We start from the raw sequence: 14,947 nt of genomic DNA, 5'->3' as shown, positions 1-14,947 counted from the left end.
TCCTACCCCCTCCCGCCGCGCCCCTACCCGACAAACTCTCTCGAGGCCACCCAAATTTACCAAGTTAAAAGAGCATTGTCGTCGAGGCCACCCCAAACCCTTGAAGCATTGTCGAGGCCACCCCAAACCCTAGAGAAGCACCGTCTAGGCCACTAATATGATTCCTTATTGTGATTAGCTAGCTAGTTCTATGTTTGCCACTAATATATATCCATCTGTCATGTTCGAATAATAATATACATGTTCTAAATATTTGCAGAAACTATGGGGCACCCCCGAGACGAAGCAACAGAAGCGATGTTGGGGGACATAATCACAAAAGGAAGTGATGTCGTTGCGTCGTTTATCAATGACACTGATGGTCTGGAAGGACGGGGTAGTGAAGAAGGCTATGATTATGATGGCTCCGGTGACCCATTAATGCCGATACAAGAAGAGGGCTATGATTATGATGGCTCCAGTGACCCAATGCAGTTACAAGAAGGAGACCGTGATGACGGCTCTAGTGACTGAACCGAGTCCGGCCACCTATATATATATTACTTAAGCCCGTGCTGACTAGCTAATTGATGCATTCATTGTTTTCGTATGTACACATATTAATTAACTCTCATCTCTCTTCTTTTCTCTAGCCCTCCGGATCGAGCACAACTTCGGTAAAGAAACAAGGCCCGAAGAAAAAGTTGCGCTCGGATGAAAGGTTTTAGATCACAGCAATCGTGCGCGATGGCAAGCCGATTGAACCCATCCGGACAAGGGATGCATTTTGTGCTCAGTGCGGGGTTCTTGTTAGGGATGAGATCCCGATCAGTATCCACCAATGGTTAAAGCCTAAGAAAGAAGACCCTGAGGTGTCTGATGTCTCCGATATGCAGAAAGAAGATCTTTGGACAATGCTTAAGGAAAATTTCACCCTACCGCCAGAGAAGGCCAATTAAAGAGCAATTGATAAAGTCTCATGCTCTTAAGAAGATGGCAGACCTATTCAGGAGGTGGAAGAATGAGCTAAAAACAGAGTTTGTCGACGAAGAAAAGACACCAGAATTCATCGGAAAGTATGAGAAGAGCAGAGATCATTGGCCCGCATTTGTGGCCCACAAGACATCGGAAAAGAGTAAGAAGATGTCAGCGACAAACAAGATAAATGCTGCGAAGAATAAGAATCACCATTGCACGGGGTCAGGTGGCTACCTCAAAGCCCGACCTTTGTGGGACAAGGCTGAGAATGACCTGATTGCTAAAGGAGTCGAACCAGAGACATTGAACTAGCCAGACTGTTGCTGGACTTGGTTCTTCGGGGTTGGCGAAACCTTGGACCCTGTATCAGGGAAGTGCGTTTGGACGGAAGGGCAACTGCGAATACCCGTCAGGAGGCTTCAGGAGTATATCGAGAAAGCGCAACAAGGGACGTTCGTTCCAAACAGAGAGAAGGACGAGCTCACAATGGCCCTCGGGAATCCTGAGCACCCTGGACGGACACGAGGCATGCCAGGCTCCGTCCATGGAAGGCTGGGTTTCCGGACGCAGGGGGTTATAAAAGCCAGGAGAGGAGGAAGAAAGTGGAGCATTGCCAACTACAGGCGTTGCACAAAAGGGTACAAGGGCTAGAGGAACGAGAAGCAGATCGCAGCAAATGACCTGCGGAAGCTTCCCTTGAAGCTACCCCGCCATCTCAGCGGAGAAGCAGCATGGCTTCCACCGAGCAGACTCAACAGCTGGACCCTGTCTTCACTGCTCCTGCTAGCTACCCCATGGATGCTATCACGGAGTCTCAACATTGCCACCTTATGGCGCGATGGATGATATTGAAAGTGAAGGCGGTTGTTGGCTCTGTTTTACCTACTGGACCTGGCACAACCTACCACAGCCGGTCGATTCCAGAAGGATATGCTAGGGTGATGGTGGATCAAATAACGGACGGATTTGAGGACCTTTTGCTTGACCACCCTACGGGTGAAGGGGAGATTCGGTTGGGTTCTTCTCTGAAGACTCCATGCCTATGGCGGAAGGAGCTCATCAACCTTCTGAACTGGACGCCTCCGCCTCCTCCTCCTCCTCTGGCGAGTCAGGGCACTCCGCCTCCTCCTCCGCCTCCTCCGGCGAGTGATCAGGGCACTCAGCCTCCTTCTCCAGCGCGTGGCGGCACTTCCCTCCTTCTCCGCCTGTGCCGGCGCGCCCGAGCAGCCATCCTCCTCCTTCTCCGCCTCGTCAACAAGGGCGAAAGAGACCCGCCGCCGCTCCGGCTGCTCCGGCCTGTTGTCCTTCTCCTCCGCCTCGTAAGAAAGGAAAGACAGGCCCAACCGCTCCGTCTGCTCCGGCATCTAGCAGTACAGCCAGAGGCAGGCAATACAGATACGGTCCTTCTCTGAAGACTCCAGAGAAGTTACCATACGAGAGGAGCCACAAGGAAAATGCGAAGATCGTGCAAGCCGAAGTGACCAACTTCTTTGAAGGGGTGAAAGAAAAGAAAAATCCACCTCCGGAGGAGAAGATAGATCCGGTAAAAGTGAAGCGTACTCTGGCTGCCCTGAACGAACCACCGAAGTCTCCGGTGAAAGACAACTATGAGCGCATTCTTACAAAGTCATTTATCAAAGCGGAGCGGTCGAGAAGTACTATCAGTGGTCAAAGGTTAGCAGAACGACTAGCTAGGAAAAAAGTTGCCCAGCTCGGCGAACAAGCGAACCAATCATTGCCCCTGCTCAAGGTTTCAAGCATCGCCGTGAATCATCCGGGCGGGACAATGGTGCCCGGTTATAACGATCTTGGAGATTACCTGCCCGACGATGCACATTTTGATATAATGGAGGTGGACGAACACAAATAAGAGTACGGGAAGCCTCTCGTCAAAGATGAAAGATCTCTAACACCGATGATGCGAAGATTCCATGATTGGTATATGAAAAGCTGCAGAGAGTCTGAGGGGAGTAATATTTTGACGCTGAGAGTTAGAGCGGAGCATGACCTCGTTGGAATTGAACTGTTGAATGTTCCATTTGAGGAGTTCTTTGAGTTTTTCAATCTAAAGGCCCTCGATAAGTTAATGATCACTTGCTACTACCTGTAAGTAGTTCTACTTCTGTCATTAAGTGTCTATAAATAGGTCAGCTCTTTCATTGCATGGATTTTTAATTATCCTCACTATATTATGCAGATTGAAGATCGCCGAATTAAAGAAAAGACAAATTGGTGATATTGGGTTCATTAAGACAAATCTCATAGATCGCCGAATTGAAGAAAAGATACCGAGGCCAAGATGCTACAATGGTTTGTATTAAATCAAAACAAAGCTATAATACTCTTCCCTTACGAATTCAAGTGAGTGTTACTATCTTGTGCATATTCGGTTTCCCTTATTAGTCGAGGTTATAGTAATGTAATTGATGAGTTATGCATGCGTGCACAACTTCCACTATATTCTCCTAGAGATTAAGCTTGACCAGGGACTAGTAACCGTCTTAGACTCGAGACGAAAAGATCCCAAGGAGTATGCGGACATGACTGCAATTCTAGAGAAGTAAGTTAAATCGATCATTATCGCACCATATCGGCAACTTTAATTTGTTCATTTCCTGATATCAAGTAATTGTTTTCTTTGTCTGGCAGGGTTTGGAATAAATTCACCTCAAAAACTCCGGGACTGCCGAAGAAGCTGCAATTTAGACACCCGAAAGTAAGTACTATAGTAGCATATATGTTCCACGCATCTCCTAGTGATTCAAGCGCTAGTTTCATCAATACCATTTAGCATGCTTACTAATTATCAGTTTGATTGACCTCTATTTCTTGTAAAATGGTTGTGGCTGGAACAAGGGAATAATTACTGTGGATACTACATTTGCGAGTCCATCCGCCACATGACCTGTGAGCGGGGCTACTCCGACAAACAATATGAAGTGCGTAAATAATAATATTCAGAATTTTATTTTATTACCATCATTTGTATTCAGTTTCATTTATTCATATATATGTATTGACCCCCTTCTTCAAATTAGATATTTCGGATGCGGGATGAACTCCTACCACCAGATCGTATGCGAGGAATTCAACAGGAATTGGCGGCATTCTTTCTTGGCCATGTGATCGCTAAAGACGAAGAATACCATGTGGACCCTGGTCAGTTCATTTTTAATTAGGAGATTATATTGTAAGAGATACTTATATTGTAATGTAGCCAGTAGTGTCGGATAGATATACGAGAACTTGTTGTTCGACCAATCTCTCAGAGAAGGAGAGGTGGTCGATATCACTTCTCTGTCTACGCATGTGTTCATGACGATCTTCTGTTTCCTTCATTTGCTTACTAGCTAGTGTGTCTAGTCCTCTCTATACGTATAGTACGTAGCGTCGACCAAGCACGGAGATAAGAGAGGACACTTCTTTGTATTAATTAGCTAGCTAACACAATATATCAAACACCTAAATTAGCCCCCTAAAACCCCCTAAACCGACCCCCTTTAAAAAAACAAAAAACCCAGCACCTGAAATGTTGACGCGTGGATGCCTATTGGTCCCGGTTGGTGCCACCAACCGGGACCAAAGGGCCTCCTGCCTGGGCTCGCCGCACCGATCACGTTGAGGCCCATCTGTCCCGGTTCGTGTAAGAACCGGGAATAAAGGCCAAGCGCATTAGTAACGACCTATTAGTCCCGGTTCCAGAACCGGGACTAAAGGCCCTTATGAACCGGGACGAAAGGCCCTTTTTCTACTAGTGGTAGCAGCATGTTATTGTTTCCAAGTGACATATATGTATTTCTATCAACATTTCTACCAAAATATAATAGGGTTAGCTTCCAACAAAACAAATATTTGTATATATCACATTGATTCCAACAGAGAATGGAATTGCTTCTAAAGGAAAATAGTATTTGCTTGATGATCACAATTTGGTTCCATATACAACACAAATAGGTTACATGGTTAGGTTGTTCCGATACTGCCACTTGGTCCACCACAATAGTGCGGCGCAGGCACGGGGGACACACTAGCGAGACCATGTAAGCACGCTTGCAAGGGTTGATATGTGTTGAACATGGGCACCGCCATGTGGTCGGATGTTTCCAAGGAGGAATATCTAGTAGATCAGAGGGTGGCCGCGAGCAACGACGATGAGGTTGACGAGGAAGAATATGGGCTTGTTGTTGACCTCGGCACCAACGTACTGCTTGTAGCGCAATTAACACGTTTGTGGTAAATCATCTCTTCTGAGTAAAAAAAGAAAACAAATACACCTTCTCTTCCTAAATATAAGATGTTTTGGCAGTTTAATTTAAGCTGCCAAAATATCTTATATTTAGAAATAGAGCTAGTACCTTTGAAGCTTGTATTTCGGTTGCACTAAGAAAGTAAAGTTCTTAGGTTTCTTGGGTCTGAAAGAGCCCGAGGAGCTCCTGCAGCTCGGCCCTGATGAGCAGTGGGTCCGCCTGCGTGTCCAGCATGTTCTGGGCCTCCTCTAGCTTGTCCTGGGCGTCGGGCAAGTGCTAGCTAGTAAGTGTAATGTATGGTCAGCAACTGTGACAAGCTAACTACTTTCACCAATTAAGTACGCATTAGATGGTGAGAGATCGCACATGTGGTCATTACAATAGCATGGCACCAGGAGCATCTTGCAGACCAACTCATCATTAGGTAGCTCGTCAATACTTGATTAGGAAGGAACCAAGGAGATTAGGTAGATAATAAAGTCTTAAGCATGTGCGTACTTGTTGACCCCCCTCCGGTTAATCCCCAGCTTGTTCCAGATCTCCATCCCATGATTGTAGTTTCGCAGCAACGTACTGGGCGGGGCCAGCAGACTGTGTTCAAGTTTTTGCAGAATCCGCATCTACAACACAACACAACAAAGAGCCTCGTCTTTTGTTATATGAAGCATTGCGGTTGCTCGATTGGATGGAGTGGTACCATGGACTCACACACATGCATAATATTTGTTGGTACTGGTTTGTAGATTGCAACCTTGAAGCCCCAACATGGTATCAACAATCACAAAATATTAACCAGAACTATGCATAGATCTCTTTCCCGTTAGTTTAATTTTGGTTTCATCAGTAAGCAATCATACCAATACCATACGAAGACCAGCTGGTACTAGCTAGTGATGCTTTTGTTGGTTATGTAAGAGGGGCACGGAGGGGTTGTATTGACTGTGATCTAGAAGCTAATTAATACGTTTAGCTCGATGGTATATTCTCTATAACACTAAGCTCCATAGTTTTAAAAAGCCCACATTCAATTGAGGTCTACAATTAGAATTGGATCACCTGATTTTGATCGGGTCAATAATTTCTTAAAGCTCTCACATTCAATTCTTTTAACTATATATTATGCTTCCTAATTTTTAAGACCTCACAATTAATTTAGATATTCAATTTTAGAATTAGATCAACCAATTTTGACTGGGTCAACACTTACTCAAGCTATCACATTCAATTCTTTTAATTCACTATGTTCCCTAATTTTGAAACTCTTTCATTCAATTGAGATATTTAATTTTGGATTTATTTTACGATTTCGACAAGGCTAATAATTTTACAAATCAATTAGCAGCAACCAATCTATAAATACATATCAATCCTGCGTGCCCTCCCATCAGCTGAAAAAAATATGCGCCACCATGTGATATTGTGGCACCAATATAGTAGTACATGCGACCACTGATACAGAAATTTCCACACCTAAATATGGTTGGTTAGCACATAACGCAGAATCACACCACGAAAGGCCCACCAAATCAAAACATTATAAATAAAAATAAAACACACTCTATCATCTCCCCACTCTCCAAACTAAATATTTCATCACTTCCAAAATATAAGGGGTATTAGTTTTGTTGAAACTCATTTTTTTAACTTTGAAGAAGTTCAGAGAAAAATATGGACATTCACAATATTCAACAAAAAATGCATGGAAATACATTTCATGATGAATTGAAAAAAACCGATTTGATATTATGGATTTTGATATATTTATCTACAAATTTGATCAAACTTAAAAGTTTTGAATTTAAAAAAACGTAATACATGTTATACTTTGAAACATAATGATTGTTTTTTAAGAAACCCAACTATACCAACGGCGCAGCAAAACGCGTCCAACCCTTGTAGTATAATAACAATCGTTAAAGCAGTTTGTACATGGCCACATGAAACAAAAGGACATACACGAGTCACATTACATGAGTTTTGAGATATAACTATATCGGCACTTCTCGTCCCTTCCACCCTGGCAAGGCATTACCTTCATGTGCCTCCTGAGCATTACTAGTAACAAGACGAGCAAATGAGGTATGAGTGGGCATCCTTGATTCCCAGAAATTAGAATGAAATCTTCTTTGGGTCTAACATTTGGATCTGTTAGAAGTTTCCCCATTGTCATACTTGGTAGTTCCTCCTTGACTGAAACATTAATTGTGTGACGTCTCATGCTAAGTGGATGCAAAGCATCGTCCGTTATGTCCACTGGATGGCCTTGTTCTAGAAGCGTGGTGGGGTGCACACCATATATGGAGAGGTTTCTTTTAATAAATATTCTTCCCTTGTCCAATATGCAAGCCAGAACTAGACATTGAGGTTCCTTGTCAACACATCCGCGTACATATTTGTTGCAACAAGTGTGCCTTGCATACTGTGCAACTCCTTGGCAAACTCATCTGCTATTTGTACTAGTCGTGGATGCTCTGTGGAGTCTATGCTCCCAAATGCCAGTATGTTGAAAAGGCACCTCAACTCGTCATAAGACAGAACACTTAGGAAATTAGGCTGCACTGATCCAAACCAGCCTAATGTTTTAAGTTTAATTATAATGATGATCTTGCTTCCTCTGCTGATTCTTATTGGAAACGAGTGAAACTTTTTCCAATCATCATCACTTACATCAGAAACAAACTCAATAACTACCAATGTCATCCCAAACATGGTCCTTCCATGGTCAAGTATCGTCAATAGGCTGTCCCCATTCAAGTGCAAAATGGAGGAGAAGCGTGAGAGAACCCTATCATCGCCACACACATGAGCAACCAATGTTTTATTCCCAACTCCAACACCACCTATGATTGGAAGAACTGCTAGTGCATGATCACCAGGAGAATCATTGTGCCCCAACAAGAAGTTCAAGAGCCTTTGCTTTTCAGAATGTCGGCTGAACATGAAGTTGTTGGTGTAAAGATAAACATCATATGCCCTACGAGACATGCGCTCGCATCCACCCAGAAGCACAACAAATTCTGTCATGTTAGCAACAACAGTTTCTAAGCTTTCCAAAGCACCATCTAAATCAAGGCGCATTGCCTTGTCATCCTTCTCAGTTTTTGTCCAAGAACGCTAGAAAGGAATGGCTAAATACAAGTTGATGCTAGATGAGTCATTGATATGTTGAGCCCTCGGGTTCAAACTTGGAGTAAAAGCCACCTCAAAGTCGTTTTTTCCCGAAAGGCAAGAGTCCTTCTCGGACTCCAGGGCTAGACACCAGGGTTCCTGACGTCTACCCCCCAGACGCAGGGTTCCTGGTGTCTGGCCCCTGGTCTCCGCAAAACTTCCGTTTGCACTTTCCATAATCCTCCTGGGCTTTCCCCTTTGGCCCAAATAAAATGTTCTCGTACCAAAATTTTTTGGGAAACATCTGGAACCCCTTCCGGTGAATTCTGGAACTCTTGCAGAGACCAAACACTATTATCCCATATATCACTCTTTACCTATGGACCATTCCGGAGCTCCTCTGATGTACGAGATCTCATCCAGAACTTCGAATAACATTCGCTCACCAACGTACATAACTCATATAATACTATATCGTCAACGAACATTCAGCGTGCGGACCCTACGGGTTCGAGAACTCTGTAGACATGACCGAGATACCTCTCCGGTCAATAACCAATAGCAGAACATGGATGCCCATATTGGTTCCTACATATTCTACGAAGATCTTTATCGGTTGAACGGTTATGACAACATACGTAATTCCCATTGTCCATCAGCATGTTAGTTGCCCGAGATTCGATCGTCGGTATCTTCATACCTAGTTCAATCGTTACTGGAAAGTCTCTTTACTCATTCCGTAATACATCACCTTGTGACTAACTCTTTAGTCGTTTGCTTGCAAGCTTATGATGTGTATTACCGAGAGGGCCCAGAGATACCTCTTCGATAGTCAAAGTGACAAATCCTAATCTCGATCTATGCCAACTCAACAAACATCTTCGGAGATACCTGTAGAGCATCTTTATAATCACCCAGTTACGTTGTGACGTTTGATAGCACACAACGCATTGCTCCGGTATCCGGGAGTTGCATAATATCATAGCCCAAGGAATATGTATTTGACATGAAGAAAGCAATAACAATATAACTCAATGATCATTATGCTAAGCTAGTGAATGGGTCTTGTCCATCACATCATCCTCCTAATGATGCGATCCCGTTATCAAATGACAACTCATGTCCATGGTTAGGAAACCTTAACCATCTTTGATCAACAAGCTAGTCCAGTAGAGGCTCACTAGGGACACGTTGTTTGTTTATATATTGACACATGTATTAGGGTTTCCGATTAATACAATTCTAGTATGAATAATAAACCTTTATCATGAAATAAGGAAATATAAAACAACAACTTTATTATTGCTTGTAGGGCATATTTCCTTCACAAACTCCGTCATAAGATGATTTGCTTGTCTAATGTATTTCTTGTGTAGTTCAGATGACATTCAGATCATCTGCATACACATAAGCACTGCCATTGTTTGAGTAAACCTTCTAACAAAGGAACTCACTCAGTTGGTTATACCACATCCTTGCCGACTACTTCAAGTCATAAAATGACCTTTGAAGCTTTCACAATACATGTTGCGAATAAATTCAGAATCTTCATTCCATCAGGAATTATCATAGAGATATCTGAATCAAGTTGAAAGTGCGTCTTGGATGCTCTAGACCTTGACGCCTAACCGTCTGAAAGAAGCACAGTCTTCAAAGGTAACAAGCGTCGGATCGATGTAGGATCAATCTCTTCAATGATGCTCAATCACTTTGGGTTTGAAGGTGTTTGGGTTTGGGTTTTGGGTTTTCCTCACTTGATGATTTTCGCTCAAAGTCCTCGAAGGATGGGATGCTCTCAAATTACAAGTGTCAGTTTCTCTCGGAGCAACCAACCAACTAGTGGTTGTAGGGGGCGGCTATTTATAGCCTGGGAGCAGCCCGACATGATAAGACATAAATGTCCTTCAATAATATGACCGTTAGGCGGGTACATATTTTGGGACAGCTGGCGCGTAGCACAGCAATGGTCGGAATTTTGACTCACAAATTCCTCAGGGCTATCATGTTCCACACTGTGTAGGCAATCCGCACTGGCGAATTGCTAACTCCTCAGTCAGAACAAATTCCTTAGAGACCAGAAGAACTTCGTCTCTGTCACTGAAGAATATGACTGAACTGTATGAGATTTCCAATGGCTTCACTCGAAGGGATTGGTAGGTGTAGGATTTTGAGTTAAGCATCACATGGAAATTTTTCCTTAGTATTTCCTTGACCCCCTTTAACAGTACGGTGTTTCCTATGACTCAAGAAAGAGAAAATGAAACTACGAAAACAAAAGTCTTCACGCTTCATGTTCCTCGAATGAATTCCAAATCTTCAAGGTCACACCAATTTCTTCACTTTCAAAGTCTTCAGAAATCCGAAGTCTTCAGTCGAAGAACTTCATTTTTAGGGGTCGACTTTCTCTGTAAATATCAAACTCCTCATAGACTTATAGACATGTGTACACTCACAAACGCATCAGTCCCTTAACCTATAAGTCTTCAATACACCAAAATCACTAAGGGGCACTAGGTGCACTTACACAAGTGACTCATACAACTATGCAGTCACAACATCCATCAGTTTGATAAACAAATCCATTATTCACTGCCAGTGATATCAAATATCGGAAATTCCACTCACAATAGGATAACGTATTTCATCATAAACGATGACGGGTCTCTGCGTGAACCCCTGTGCTACAAGCCTCGCTTCATGTCTCACCACCTCATTGTTTTCGTTTCTCACAAGAATAAAAACGCATTTGCTCCCCCAGGGAACAAATTCAGAGGAGTGGATATTACTGATCAGGTCAATACCCCCTCTTCTTGACAGCGAGCGCATCCTCAGTTGCTGCCTTCCTTTGGATCAACTAGATTATTTTAGATACTCAGCCATGCATGGACTTAGCTTCTATATCTAATCCAAGGTCTTGTGCAGTTCATAAGGATAAATAATTGTCGACATAATGTAGTCTTTATTATATGATTCTCCCAAATCCATATCCATAGTGGAGATTTCATCATTACCTTTTGACTCTTTGTGATTTCCCACAACATTGAGTCAAGGTCTTCCGATGTCCCATCACAAAAAATTGTGTGCACTCTCATGTTGGGTCCTAGATGTGTCCAACATCCTTCAGGTGTCCTTCAACCCTTGGTTTAATATCAACATGAAGTTGACCTACATTTACTGTTTGAGGATTCCTCATTCCCCTTGGACACTTCCATGAAGCCTTGTCCTCTTGTGTCCAGATTCCTCCCCCTCATCGATGGCTGAGTGGACCTATGGGCCACATACACTCTCTCTATCACATTCACTATGGGAACATTTTACTTTGTGACACCTTTATACTCAGTAAATGCAACTACCAGATTATTTACGATACTTTCACTAGTAGAAAAGGGCCTAATGTGAGGCACATTAGTCCCGGTTTGTAAAAAAACCGACACTAATGTGATCATTAGTGTCGGTCCCAAGTGCTAGGGGGGCGGAAATCATTAGTACCGGTTCATGGAGAACCTTTAGTACTGGTTCGTGCCACGAACCGGTACTAAAGAGGCAGTTGCAGGCTGTGGTCAGTCTGGGGCCCCACCAGCACCTTTAGTACCGGTTCATGCCACCAACAGGTACTAGAGGTTTCTAGTTGATTCATTCTGCACCTGTTTTTTAGTCCCACCTTGCTCCGCTAACAGAGTTTTTACCACCTTAAATATGTTACTTCTCAAACTATCACAACCACTTGGTCTTCATTGAACTCTATGTGTAGGATCTGTAGCTGCAATAGGAGTCTCCGCCGGTTCTTAAATCGGGGTAGATTCCTATTGACAATTTAGATTCTAAACCAAAAGATCATTGATGATCAATGTATTTTTTGTGTATTTCTCTGTAGCAGTAGCACGTTTTGGCTGAAAGGCGGTACTGATCAATGTATTTTTTCTGTGTTCAGATGCACAATTCAAATTCACATTCTCTTTCGAAGTACTGGATGCACTTCATGTACAAACTGGACAGTCTCTTAGGAAGTATCAGGGTTTTGGACGAAAACTCATCTGTTACACCGGCTATTCAATATTTTAATAACTTAGTACAACTCCGGACTTTTTCTGTGTTTAGATGCAGAATTCAAATTCATGTCATCAACTTTTAACCCTTTCTGACATAATTTGCTATTTTCGATGCATTACTGATTTGTTTTCAGAGCTAAATCACCGTGAAAGTGGAAAGCAGTACAAAATGAACTCTGAAAATGTTGAAACTTAGCAAGGTATCATCATTTCACCCGCATAGCATGTGCAAAAAAGTAGAGAGGGTTACGGCAAAAACTGGATGCACTTCGTGTACAAAATGGACAATCTCTTAGGAAGTATCAGGGCCGGTTTCTATGGAAAACTCATCTGTTACACCGGCTATTCAATATTTTAATAACTTAGTACAACTCTGAACTTTTTTGGCATTCAGATGGAGAATTTAAATCCACTTCATCAACTTTCAACCCTTTCTGACATAATTTGCTATTTTCGATGCATTACTGATTTGTTTTCAGAGCTAAATCACCATGAAAGTGGAAAGCAGTACAAAATGAACTCTGAAAAGGTTAAAACTTAGCAAGGTATCATCATTTCACCCGCATAACATGTGCAAAAAAGTAGAGAGGGTTACGACATAAACTGGATGCACTTCATGTACAAACTGGACAATCTCTTAGGAAGTATCAGGGCCGATTTTGGACGAAAACTCATCTGTTACACGGGCTATTCAATATTTTAATAACTTAGTACAACTCCGGACTTTTTCTGTGTTCAGATGCAGAATTCAAATCCACGTCATCAACTTTCAACCCTTTCTGACATAATTTGCTATTTTTGATGCATTACTGATTTGTTTTCAGAGATAAATCACCGTGAAAGTGGAAAGCAGTACAAAATGAACTCTGAAAAGGTTGAAACTTAGCAAGGTATCATCATTTCACCCGCATAGCACGTGCAAAAAAGTAGAGAGGGTTAAGGCAAAAACTGGATGCACTTCATGTACAAACTGGACAATCTCTTAGGAAGTATTAGGGCGGGTTTCGAACGAAAACTCATCTGTTACACCGGCTATTCAATATTTTAATAACTTAGTACAACTCTGGACTTTTTCTGCATTCATATGCAGAATTCAAACCCATGTCATCAACTTTCAACCATTTCTGACATAATTTGCTATTTTCGATGCATTTACTGATTTGTTTTCAGAGCTAAATCACCGTGAAAGTGAAAAGCACCAGAAAATGAACTCTGAAAAGGTTAAAACTTGGCAAGGTATCATCATTTCACCCGCATACCATGTGCAAAAAAGTAGAGAGGGTTATTGAGGGAGTCCTGGATAAGAGGATATCCGGACAGCCGGACTATATTATTTGGCCGGACTGTTGGACTATGAAGATACAAGATTGAAGACTTCGTCCCGTGTCCGCATGGGACTCTCCTTTGCGTGGAAGGCAAGCTTGATGATTCGGATGATAGATCTCCTTCTCTGTAACCGACTTTGTGTAACCCTAGCCCCCTCCGGTGTCTATATAAACCAGAAGGTTTAGTCCGTAGGACGACAACAATCATAATCATAGGCTAGCTTCTAGGGTTTAGCCTCTATGATCTCGTGGTAGATCAACTCTTTTAATACTCATATCATCAAGATCAATCAAGCAGGAAGTAGGGTATCACCTCCATCGAGAGGGCCCGAACATGGGTAAACATCGTGTCCCCAGTCTCCTATTACCATTAGCCTTAGACGCACAGTTCGTTACCCCCTACCCGAGATCCGCCAGTTTTGACACCGACATTGGTGCTTTCATTGAGAGTTCCTCTGTGTCGTCGCTGTAAGGCTCGATGGCTCCCTCAACCTTCAACAACGCAGTCCAGGGAGAGACTTTTCTCCCCGGACAGATCTTCGTGTTCGGCGGCTTCGCTCTGCGGGCCAACTCGCTTGGCCATCTGGAGCAGATCGAGAGCTACGCCCCTGGCCATCAGGTTAGGTTCGGAAACTTGAATTACATGGCCGATATCCGCGGAGATTGGATCTTTGACGGATTCGGGCCTGCATCAGGAGGCCGAGCAGTCACGACGATCACGACTTAAATCTGCTGTCGGACAGTATTCGGGATGTCGCCCTGCAGCTGCTCTAGACCTAAATCCAGGGCAGATCGCGTCGTCCAAGGATGGGTGGATGGACCCCGCCACGGAGGCCGCATACTCCTCGGCGATAGAGCCGAACACAGATTCCACCATTAAGGGAATCTGCGTCACCGGACCCCCGGACTCGTGTCCAGGTGTTGGTTCCGAACCACGCGCCCCCGGGCCCATCGAGTCCGATTGGGCTCCAGTAATGGAGTTCACCGCCGCGGATATCTTTCAGCACCCCTCCTTTGGGGATGTGCTAAATTCATTAAAGTCTCTCTCTTCGTCAGGAGATTCCTGGCCGAACTATGTCTGGCTCGAGTGGGAAGCAGGCGACGAAGAAATTCGTTACCCACCCACCACCCACTTAATAGCCACTGTCGATGATTTAACCGACGTGCTTGACTTCGACTCCGAAGACATCGACGGTATAGACGAAGATGCAGGAGAAGAACAAGAACCACCACCCACAGGGCGCTGGACAGGCACCTCCTC

This window comes from Triticum dicoccoides, chromosome 1B, assembly GCF_002162155.2.
Source record: "Triticum dicoccoides isolate Atlit2015 ecotype Zavitan chromosome 1B, WEW_v2.0, whole genome shotgun sequence".
NCBI lineage: Eukaryota > Viridiplantae > Streptophyta > Magnoliopsida > Poales > Poaceae > Triticum > Triticum dicoccoides.
This window is presented reverse-complemented; position numbering follows the sequence as displayed.